The sequence below is a fragment of the Haliotis rubra genome, unplaced genomic scaffold (assembly GCF_003918875.1).
Source record: "Haliotis rubra isolate DU_JTF1 unplaced genomic scaffold, ASM391887v1 Scf6, whole genome shotgun sequence".
NCBI classification, from domain to species: domain Eukaryota; kingdom Metazoa; phylum Mollusca; class Gastropoda; order Lepetellida; family Haliotidae; genus Haliotis; species Haliotis rubra.
Genome location: NW_025767301.1, coordinates 247,501 through 258,916, shown reverse-complemented (window position 1 = coordinate 258,916; position 11,416 = coordinate 247,501). Strand labels below are relative to the sequence as shown.

The window sequence follows — 11,416 nt, the reverse complement described above, 5'->3', positions numbered from 1 at the left end:
GTATATATAACTTATATCATAATAAAACAAGAAAGATTATATAGGTCTTCATGCTACTCACGTTTAAAGTTTATACTAGCGCTCGGTGTGAGCGAAGGCACATGGAAAAATGCCTGATTGTGTGCGTGCGTGTATTAGGTATGTATATTACTTTGTGCTTGATGAGATATCGTGAAACGTATCATGCAATGTAACAACGTAACCTGCGATGTATTGTATGTAAGGCGCGGCGGGCTGTCTTATTAATGAGCCCATGGCACCCTGGAACAATGGCTGATGATCGTCTAATCAAACGATGAGTCAACTGTCACGCAGTGTTCGCATGTGAAACCAAAGTATATCTAGTTTTGGTGTGTCTCAATCAACAGTTCATTTATTGATGACTCCATGCAACATGATGCCTAAGGTGCTTCACTTCGCTGTGCCAGGGTTAGTCCTTTGGGAGTACAACAAACCTATGGTTGTGAGTTCACTGTGTTCAATGAATTCTGTATGTTTATGATAGTACAGGTCTCTTCATTCATTCAATTTGTTTATTACAGAAGTGTAGGCCATCGGCTCATAACTGACTGACTGACTGAGTTTTAGTTTTACGCCGCTTTTAGCAATATTCCAGCAATATCACGGCGGGGGGACACCAGAAATGGGCTTAACACATTGTGCCCATGTGGGGAATCGAACCCGGATCCTCGGCGTGACGAGCCAACGCTTTAACCACTAGGCTACCCCACCGCCCCGGCTCATAACTACATAGGTTGCATTGTGCATGGCAAAACATGGTGTGAACAGTGTAAATTGATAATTTTAACATCTTAGATGCATTGCATGATAGTGAGTGAATGAGTTTAGTTTTACGCCGCTTTTAGCAATATTACAGCAATATCACGGCGGGGGGACACCAGAAAAGGGCTTCACACATTTTGCCCATGTTGGGAATCGAACCCAAGTCTTCGGCGTGACGAGCGAACGCTTTTAACCACTAGGCTACCCCGTCGCCCCCCATTGCATGATAGATAAAGCTAGCTACGTTAAATGTATTTATAAGTTTACAATCTGATAATGACACGAAGAGTTTGAATTTGGCTTTACTTGGATTGATACAGCAGGTGTTAGGTAAATGGTTCAAGCGGAGCTCTTTGAATTTGGAACACACGAGAAGAAGATGGTATGATATAGTTAGAAATGATACAGGTCACTTTGACCTTTGGTTACATAAATGGCGTGATACAATTGGAATTTAAACAATGCACCAACATCAACATGTGGAATCGAACCCGGTATTTTTAAGCAATGACATCATTGAGCTTTGACTCTTTCTGCTTCAGTGACCTCTTTGGCCGGATTCAACACAACAGTTTCACTTGATGGTGAATTTGCAATATTGTCCCACATGATACGCTATGTCATTTGGGAAATTACATAAATCTCTCTATCCGAGTATACAGCTCGTAATCTCAACACAATTCGCATGTTACGCGATATCGATAATATGAGAGAGTGTATGGATGTACGCCTCTTTTAGCAATATTTCAGCAACATTCTCTACAGAGGTAAGGTAAGGTGAGGTGAAATGGGGTTTAACGTCACTTAAGGATATTTCGCTCATATGACGTCGTGCATGCATGTGTATGTGTGGCTGCTTGTACAAGCCCAGACTTCAGCTGCTTTTATAGTGCCAGTTCACTGAGATACCATGCCGCATTTAGGCATGAATACCCCACTCAGATACATTATACTGACTCCGATTGACCAGTCTTTGTTATACCCTTTAATGCCAGGCAGGGATCAATAAGTACCATATTTTAGGGGTGACTATGGACAGGGGAACAACTATTGCGATAGCGATATTATATTGCGACCAACTATTGCAATACTATTGCAATAGTTTTTCTTCTCCTTGAATTGTCTCATTTGAAGTCATTTCCCAATGAAAAGTATAGTTTATATGAAATAAAATCAAGTTGAAGTAGTTTCAGTCTCCTTTAATAACAGACAAGAAACTTTAAACCTAGATCAAGTAAACAGTTAAAACTTAAACTATTCAAACTCCGAGTCGCATGCCGTGTTAATCGCCATGTTTGTTTAACAGGTAACAGGGCGGATAACTCTAAATCAAAGTGAACGAATCTGGTACTTCCTGTATTTTGCGCTGCGCATTTATCAACGGAAGTCAATTACTAAACTATCGACAATCACACACACTATCGATGCATCGATAGTTTTCTGTTTCTACCATCGATTAATTGCTATCGGAGAATCAACAATTGCAATCCATCGATAGTTAGATGCATCGTTTCAGCACTACCATATTTTAACGTCTTTTGGTATGACGCGGCCGGGGATCGAACCCGCGACATTCCGCTCTCCGGGCGGACGTTCTAACTACAACACCACTGAGGCGGTCACATCTCTGCAGAGGACATGCACACCAGAAATGGGCTTCACACATACTACCCATGTGGGAATCGAACCCGGATATTCTGGCTAGACAACACCACCTGCTCCAATACTGATATAAACTGATGGAGGTGAGGTGAAATTGGGTTCAACGTCGTGCTTGAGAATATTTCGCTCATATGATAACGTGCATGCGTGTGTATGTGTGTGTGCGGCTGCTTGTACTAGCCCAGACTGAAGCTGGTTTTATAGTGCTAGCCCACTGAGATACCATGCCGCAGTGAAACATGAATATCCCACTCAGACACGTTATACTGACTCCAAGCCGACCAGTCCTTGTTGTACCCATTAATGCTGAGCGCCAGGCAGGGACCAACAAGTACCATATTTTAACGTCTTTTGGTATGACGCGGTCGGGGTTCGAACCCGCGACCTTCCGCTCTCCGGGCGGACGCTCTAACCACTACACCACGGAGGCGGTCTATAAACTGATGGAACCATAACCAAGGCTTGAACATCACATTGCCTCAGTGTTATCAGCGTGAATCCATACCGCTGTAAGTACATGAAGACCTTGGTCACCACTGAACGAAACAGAAAGGTCTTCCGTCAACATGATGGCCACTTCGGAACAAAGTCGAAAGATTCAGTTTCTTCTTCTGAGACTTAATCGATCAAAAAGCAATTATTATTTTTAACCCACCGCAAACTGTGCCGGCTTTCATTTGTATTCAATCCCGTATGTTTGGTCAGAAGAAAAGAAAATTGAATAGCTTTAGGCAATGAACTAACACGGCGGGATGAAAAATTCGATTATAAACAAAGTTCACATTCAGGTATTTATCAAAAAATACAAACATTTCGGGGTTTTCGTAGTGGCCATACTGGTGGAATTCCTTTTTTTCAATTTTTTTTAGATGTGTTGATCATTTTTTGTTCAGTCACATGTCGTAGAATGTGCAGCGAATGTTCACGAATCACGTTTATATATTTATAAAAAGTGAGTGTTTACAATCAAACTGCCGTAACTGTATCTTCAGACTATGCACAGTTCAAAACCAGCTAAGCCGAATACATGATGCATTTGTCAGGAAAATGCCAAACATTTTGAACAAATGGATGAAGAAGACCCGCTAATGGGCGCTGGTAATTACAGTTAAACATTCTATAAGCTGCCCATGGACACACGTGTACCCTTCCTCCTTGGAAACGTTAACCTTCTTCAGGCTGTTGACATGCACAGCTTTCTGAACTCTGCAATTACGTATTAAAGTTATGTAAATTAGTCTATTCGTTCACAATAGAAATAAAACACTGACTAATTTACATGACACAACAGAACCCGTTCTGTCTCAATGGACTAAGAGGTGTTATTGAGTACGGGATAGGGTTTTGTAGAAACGAGGATTACATTATAATCATGTAGAACATATTAATCCAACTAAATATGTCCACCTAGCTATAACACTCCCCACACATACACACACAGACGCACGCACGCACGCATAGACACACTCACTCACAGAGGGAGAGAGCAAGAGAGAGACAGGCATAATGGTATAGAATATTAAGGCAGTCCAAATGACTCTCAAGTGAATGCTGCTGATAATATACTGAACCAAACAAGTTTAGCACGTTATCTTTTCGTAAATTTTTAATGAAGATTTGTTTGTGCTAAAAGTCCAGGTTGACGTCAAACAATTAATGTCAATGGTTGGGCGATAGTTGAAGCGTGTTGACAACCGGATGTTGCACATGCAAATCACGTTGTCGTGAATTCACGACAATTGCGTGTGTCCTGTGGAGCTTAAAAGGGGGGATGTCGCACACTGACATCACTGTTGCAAGAACCGAACAGTGAAAAACCCAGCTGACATCGGGGCGTCGGCCAGGATTGAATGAAAATTAATGCCCTGAAGCCATGGGGCGATTACATGCTGGACAGGGTGCGAGGGACGTCGCCTACCAGGTCCATGAAAGTACAATTAGGCGTCTTCGACAACGGGTGCAACAGACTGGTGAATTTGGGGATCGCACCCTGGTCAGGAAGACCTCGTGCAACCATCCCACGTGAGGATCGTCATCTGGTGACGTCATCGAGGTGTCACAGGACGATGAGTGCAGCACCTCCAGCCAACGAGCTACGACAAGCAACGGGCACACGCATTCATACCTAGACAGTCCGAAATCGCCTTCATGCCGCAGGTTTACATGCGCAACGACCGCCGCCGTTGCCACGAAGTCATTTAACAAAAGGCTGAGAAAATGCGCAAATTCATCAGCGTTGGCGACGACATCAGTGGAACCAGGCATTATTCACTACAGAATCTCGTTCTGTATGGAGTTTGCGAATGGCGACAAAGGGGTGAACGGTTCGACGCCGTCAACGTCATTCAACGTAAACGCTACGTTGGAGAAAGCATAATGGTGTGGGCTGCGATACACTGGAACGGGAAGACGGACTTGGTGGTAGTCCACGGAACTCTCAACGCTCAGCGTTACTGCGGCCAAACCATCACTCCAGTCGGCATTCCATTCATGCAGCATCGTCCACAGTTCCTGTTCCAACAGGAAAACGCAGGAGCCCATACAGCGAGGGTAACCATGCAGCTGTTGCAGGTATCCAACATCAGGGTACTACCCTGGCCTGCAAGGTCACCAGACCTGTCTCCGATCGAGCATGTGGGGAACATCCATGGAAGAAGGGTACGTGGACACCACTACCCCAACATGCTGAACATTCTCGACCTTGAGCATGCCCTGATGCAGGAGGGGAACATTATCACCATCGCGCAACAGAAACGCTACCACATTTAGCTATTAAAACAACAAGGAGAGTCTTAACGACCAAAGGCCAATTATAAACTCAATAAATCAGAAGAAATTATCTTGATTTATTTCCAGGGTTGCAATTAAAGATTCGACATGTATTAATGAATCTTCATAGCGCTCACTTTAAAAAAATGTAAACACTATCATATTGTATATTGATTTCCGATTACTTTGAAATTGGACGTTCTTTTGTATTATCAATAAATAAGACTCCGATTTTACTTTAATGGAAATTCAGAATATAATGTTAGTTTATTAAAATGAATATTAAGTAGGTAACACCACAGGACATGATACGTTTGTGATTCATTTGCACATGTTCATTATATAGTTGGAATCGTAAAATCTAGATTTTTCAGCAGAGATTTCTTTGGATATACTTTTGTCGCTCTTAATCAAAGTGGGAAAATGAAAGGATTACACATTCATATTAGGGTATTTATTCACATGCATGGAAAGACTACCTCTGTTCACATGGTTCATGTAGTCATTACACAGCAAGCATCTCCTTGGCACTGTCTGTAAATGTCTACATAATTGATACGTGTCATCCCCACCGCCATACATAATGCATACCATGTGGTGACTTTGTATCAATAGCAGTCCAGATAAGTCAATAACCCGACAGCCAGTAAGCGTCACATCACAGCGCCTATTCACAATTACCAATGTCCGTAATGTAACCAAGCATATGGTGTTCTCTAGGATACATGGACTTTGTTTCTGGTTGATAGATCGTCGGTCACGATTGTATTGGTCATATGATGGCCAATACCGATATAATTCTCACATGGATGAATATCTCAGAATTGTTGCAGTTCCAATTGATTTCCCTTATCGGTTGTGTTGGTATGGTAGCGTAGTGGTTAGAGCGTTCGCTTGTCACGCCGAAGTCCTGGGTTCGGATAAAATGCATGGAGCTCGTCTCTAGTGTCCCCAAGTGTTATTGTCAGGTGGTTTAGAAAAGCGACGGATAACTATTCACTCCCTATATCTTCCTTTCAGACATGATGACGTTTTATTCCAATCGATATAATTAACTTAACATTATTTTAAGGAATGGAAAAATGTGTGAAACAAAACTCAAGTGACAAACTATGTGAATGTACTTAGAGTAGATGACCTGTTGCAAGTCCATTCACTCAAACGAATAATTTACTTGTTTATTGCTGATCCATAGCTACCTTCCGACTGACCATAATATTTAAATCATATTTAAATATGTTGACATGAGGCATTAGTTGTGGTGTGAATTAAGGCAAAATGTATGCATTTGCAAGAAATAATATAAAATGTTCTGTTATTGTTTTGGGGATACACGGGCGTCTATTAATATCAACTATTCTATCATCTCCTGCTGCAGTTGGTTATCTGATTCTGATCTCCCTGTGATAGAGACGGTAATAGCTATTTTCAATTATGACGTTACATTTCATATGCTTGGAAGCATCCAGAACTGTTGGTTTCCTCGTTCTATCAACACTGCTTTGAATGCATTTGCATGTAAATGAGTAATTACTGTGGACAAAAGGTGTGGACAAAGGAAAGCCAGGTGTCAGTTATCCAGCTCGTGTCGCCGTGTCCTTGATGATTATAACTCTTAACAGATGCATTTACGTACGATATTTCATAATTTGAAATATTTCATAATATAAAATAAATCTTATAAATGAAGGTATGAACGTTGGTAAAATGATATGTTAGTTTCTTCTCATAGTGTATTTTAACATACAGGCTTTGGTCCACTTGGACAAAGATACCTTAGTGCCACAACTACATAAGGTCTATTGAAGTCACATCGCTGTTTACCAGTCAACAAAAACATGATCAAATATGCACGTCTAGACGACAGATGGAACGAACACTGACCCTGCACAGCTATTGTTAATTGAGATATTGGAGTGACAAACATGTCCCTTATGCATATTTAATTCATATTTATGTTGGTAGGGTGCCGCTGGGTAGATCACATGGTGGGGATGTGTACGAGATGACTGATACACAAAGGCCGGCTCCGTGACTTTATGACTGCGTGTCATCTTATCAGTGGTAATCGGTAACTTGATTTTAGATTTTCAGTAACTGAACGGCGGCGGACATGTGTTGGTGTAGGTCTTCTGATTGTGATATGTGACAATGACCCTCTCGCTGCTGGAATGACAGTTTTGATAAGCACCGCGGCAAAAACTTGTACAGGAGGGAAGTCGCGAAAAAACAACCATCATCACTTAGCGACGCGCGCACACACACACACACACACACACACACAGAGAGAGAGAGAGACACACACACACACGAGTGTGTGTGTGAATATATGTATATATGTTTTATTTGTGTGAGTGTGTATGCGTCCATGCGTGTGTGCGTGCGGGCGTGTGTGCCGTTGCTAATTCCAGTCCAGCCCGAGATGATGGACACCACAGTGTACTGTCTCCGACCAAGCCGTTTGTATTTTATACGATAAATGGCGATCGTTTAACATCTCTTGGTATGACATGGCTCGATCCTGTGTTCGGGGCAGTGTTGTCTATCCTCTATAGTGTTGTCTATCCTCTATAGTGTTGTCTATCCTCTACACCATCTCAACATTCACATGATGACGATGGAATATCATCCCATTTGATTGTAACGGACTGGGTATGGTTGACATTCATAACACAAATTATTAGAGCAAAGAGACAGGATTGAAACTGACTACAACATGAAGGTTTGCTATCTTTGTTTTGAAGGTAACACATGACATTTTAATCCCACAACAGTTCCTTTTTGAATACGACGGATCATTTCCTCGAAACTAAATAGCTGACTGAGAAACATTAAGGTTTAAAATGAGTTTTCAGTAAAACATTAGGAATCACACATTTCTGGTCTCGTTAATATAGTAGAAGCGCATAGTTCTACGAGTCAAGGGTAAAAGTAACTTGAAGTGAAAGCGTCTTGCATAATTAAGTTTATCCGTTGCCAATGTGGTTTCACGTCCTCGGAAATTGACTGTCTTCTGCTCAAGCTTTACTGGTATGTTCATTAGATGATTTGTAAATGTCACAGGTTATGAAGTAGTATGGACATTATCGTTTATAGAAAGATTCATTAAACTCATTACCGATGGCGTCGACATCAATGACGGGCGATGTACAATGAGTATTCTTGAAATGGGCGGTGTGTTTGCCATTTCAGTGCCCGTCTTCACTGTGTGTGCTTGGATGATGAAGATGGGGGTCTGTGTCAACAAGCAAGAAGGTTTAACGCTGTTTTTATAATGATGATAAACAATATGTAAAATGAATTGTATAATGCAACGTTTTGACAAGATGCACATCACCCACAAGTGGCGATACAGCTGGGTATAAACAAATGCTTTGATTGCATAGAAAATTGCAACATCATATTTTATATCTACCTATCTATCCAGCTATTTATCTATCTATCTATCTATTTATCAGGGTGTATACACACGCACATAGGCACACACAAAAAAACATTCACACATTAAAATACACGTACACACACCACCACACACATGCATACACACAAACACACACATGCACGAAGAGTTGCAATCAAACACAACATTGGGAAATGTATATTCTTGTGAACGCGCATACAATGTAAGGACAGAAGACTTGACCCTAGTTGTTAGCTAGTCTCATAAAGCGCACATCTTAATCTATCTGAATGTCACAGTTTTCAACCATGTTGTTTATTGAACAACGGTGTCCTTGGTTTAATGAGCAACGATGTTTCCCAAGCCCAATAGATGTTCATTGACTCGAATATACGCACACACACCGACATATCTTTCTGATATTTTCACCCTAGAAATGCGCCTAGCGACAGATAATAGTGCACATCGTCTTCATCGCGGAGTCGCAGCCGTCGCTGTATTGATTAGTACATCTCTCAGCGGATTGACCACCATGCCTACAACACCTATCCGCCGTCGTTATGTCGTTGATCGGACCCGTGGGGAGGGCAGCGCAGAGAAGGCGTTTCCTGATGCCTGCAGTGACATTTGTAATGGCGGCGGCTGGCATTGAGGCTTACAATCATGAGACAACGTGACTGTTTAAATGTTTCTAATCATTTAAACAGCACAAGTGTAACCTTTGCCAGAGACGTATTTACTCGGTTACACTAACAGCATTTACCATCTTTCTTGCAATAGAATCAGGATTTCAGACGTCTTTGATTGCCCGACTCAATTGGCGACATCCATTAGTGTTTAAGCGGCGAAATGTTGAAATAGCCACCAAATGTCTTCGTTATGTCCAAAGAGCAAAAAGGTTTAGCGTTGTGTAATCATTGATAAGGAAGCATTTCGAAGAAGATGAAATCAGTAAAGGTCACTAGAGTTTTCAGAAACATATTGTATACTTCCATTCCTTATACATTGCATTAGGCAGTCACACCCTATTTGTGAATACGGTGTCCAATGTCTTGAAAGGGGATCAGTTTCTGCTGAACAAATGTTAATAAATTATTTCAGACCTTCTTACTCGATATTGTTGCAAAATGAGCTCTTAATTTGCCGACTTTCAGGATAATCTAAGTGATTAACGATACCTTGAGACCCATTAGGTATTAACTTTCTGTAAAGGTCGGTTGCTGTCAATGTACCTTCAATGAGGTTTGATGACCATTTGTCCGGGCTATATTGAAATGTGTGGACATTTGGTCGCTAAATGCTTCACTGCAGTAGCAGGCGAAAACAATTGGTTGCTAAGGAATATAATCTAACATGTTCATGTTAATTATTACTATTTTCGGCAGTTGGTGTTCGTGAATGAATGAGTCCGCCATTGAGCAGCTGTGAACAGATTTCAGTAATACTGCGCGTCTGTATAGTACAGGAATGCTCAACGATACCCAGTTCGTTCACATTTATCACTTTGATGAAATCCCTAGTGGGGATTTGGGAGTTAGAGCTGGTCCCTAAACAACCTAAGGGGCGACTTATTGGATTCGGCAATCAGGCTCAGGGGTTCGGTTGATAGCGTATCGATGTACCCCGGTGGGTTGGAGCTTTGCTGATATTATCAATCACTAGATTGTCTGACACAGGCTCGATTACTTCACAAGCAGTCGTCATAGGCTGAATTATTACTAAAAATGAAAACAGCATGAAATAACAAGCAAGCAAACATAATTGTTTTTTTAATTTAAAATCCCGGAGTAAGGATATTGGCAGATATAAGAATTGTATCGTGGTTGTTTTGGGTACAAACTTGTACGGTAAAACGACAAATGTCTTCCCAGCCTTAAATCACCCAGCGACCCCTATACCGGCATACCGGCATGTAGATATACAAGAACATGCAACAGCTAATGCACATTGATACCTGTATTCGGTCGGGAGATTTGAGTCTTTCAAATTAAATACGTTTGAATAAATTTGCTAAAGCATGAGCAATGACCCACTTCACCTTCGCCCTGATCGGTATGGAGGGAAGCAACGTAATGGAAGTATACATCATCCCTGTTCGATGGTCCCCTTATGACGCAGCTTCACTGAATGATAAAACTGGAATCCTTTATATCGATCTCGGTGCGTATACAGGTTTCCAGAAAATGTACACGCATAACTGATCCGATAGTGTCAAGAGAACCGTTTTCATAGTTCCCAATCATTCATTTTCCTTTTGATGGGTTTGACCTCGCTTATATGTTCTGTCATCAAACTAACGATATAAATGAACATTTTGAAATCAATTATTACTTTGAGCTTTCTTTCATGACCTTCCCACGTCAATGTTTAAAGTTGAACCCAGTGCTTGCTTCAGTTGAAACGTTCGTAATAAAGGCACGACAGAAACCTTTCCTTTTGCCAACGTTTGCAAGATCTGAACGTTGCTCGACAAGATGTTTGATGGATTTCGTTACCACCTTTATCACTCATTCGTCTTCTGATGAACGTCAAAGGCGAACTCTTGTAACCGGAAGATACAAAAAGTACAAAACAGATGATCGGCAATGCCATCTCAACACGAGGAGCTGATTTATCATGTCGCGGTGATTGAGATTTTACGATGCGCTGTAACAGAGTTTTTTTCGACCTTATGTGCAATTCAAGCGGATTAGAGCACTTTAATTCCAGCATGACATACCATCAAACACGACGGTTATACTGGGTAATGAAATCGGTATCTCACTGAAGAGGTCACGTGGTTATTTTTGCATAAAACCAAAA

General features: G+C 41.4%; 1 long non-coding RNA gene across 1 annotated transcript; it reads left to right on the top strand.

The window, feature by feature from the left end:
- The first annotated feature begins 743 nt into the window (after positions 1–743).
- LOC124255250 lies at positions 744–10,332 on the top strand. Its single transcript, XR_006892656.1, has 3 exons — positions 744–831; positions 2,631–2,640; positions 10,321–10,332. It is a non-coding gene; the product is annotated as an uncharacterized LOC124255250 (long non-coding RNA).
- Positions 10,333–11,416: the final 1,084 nt, after the last annotated feature.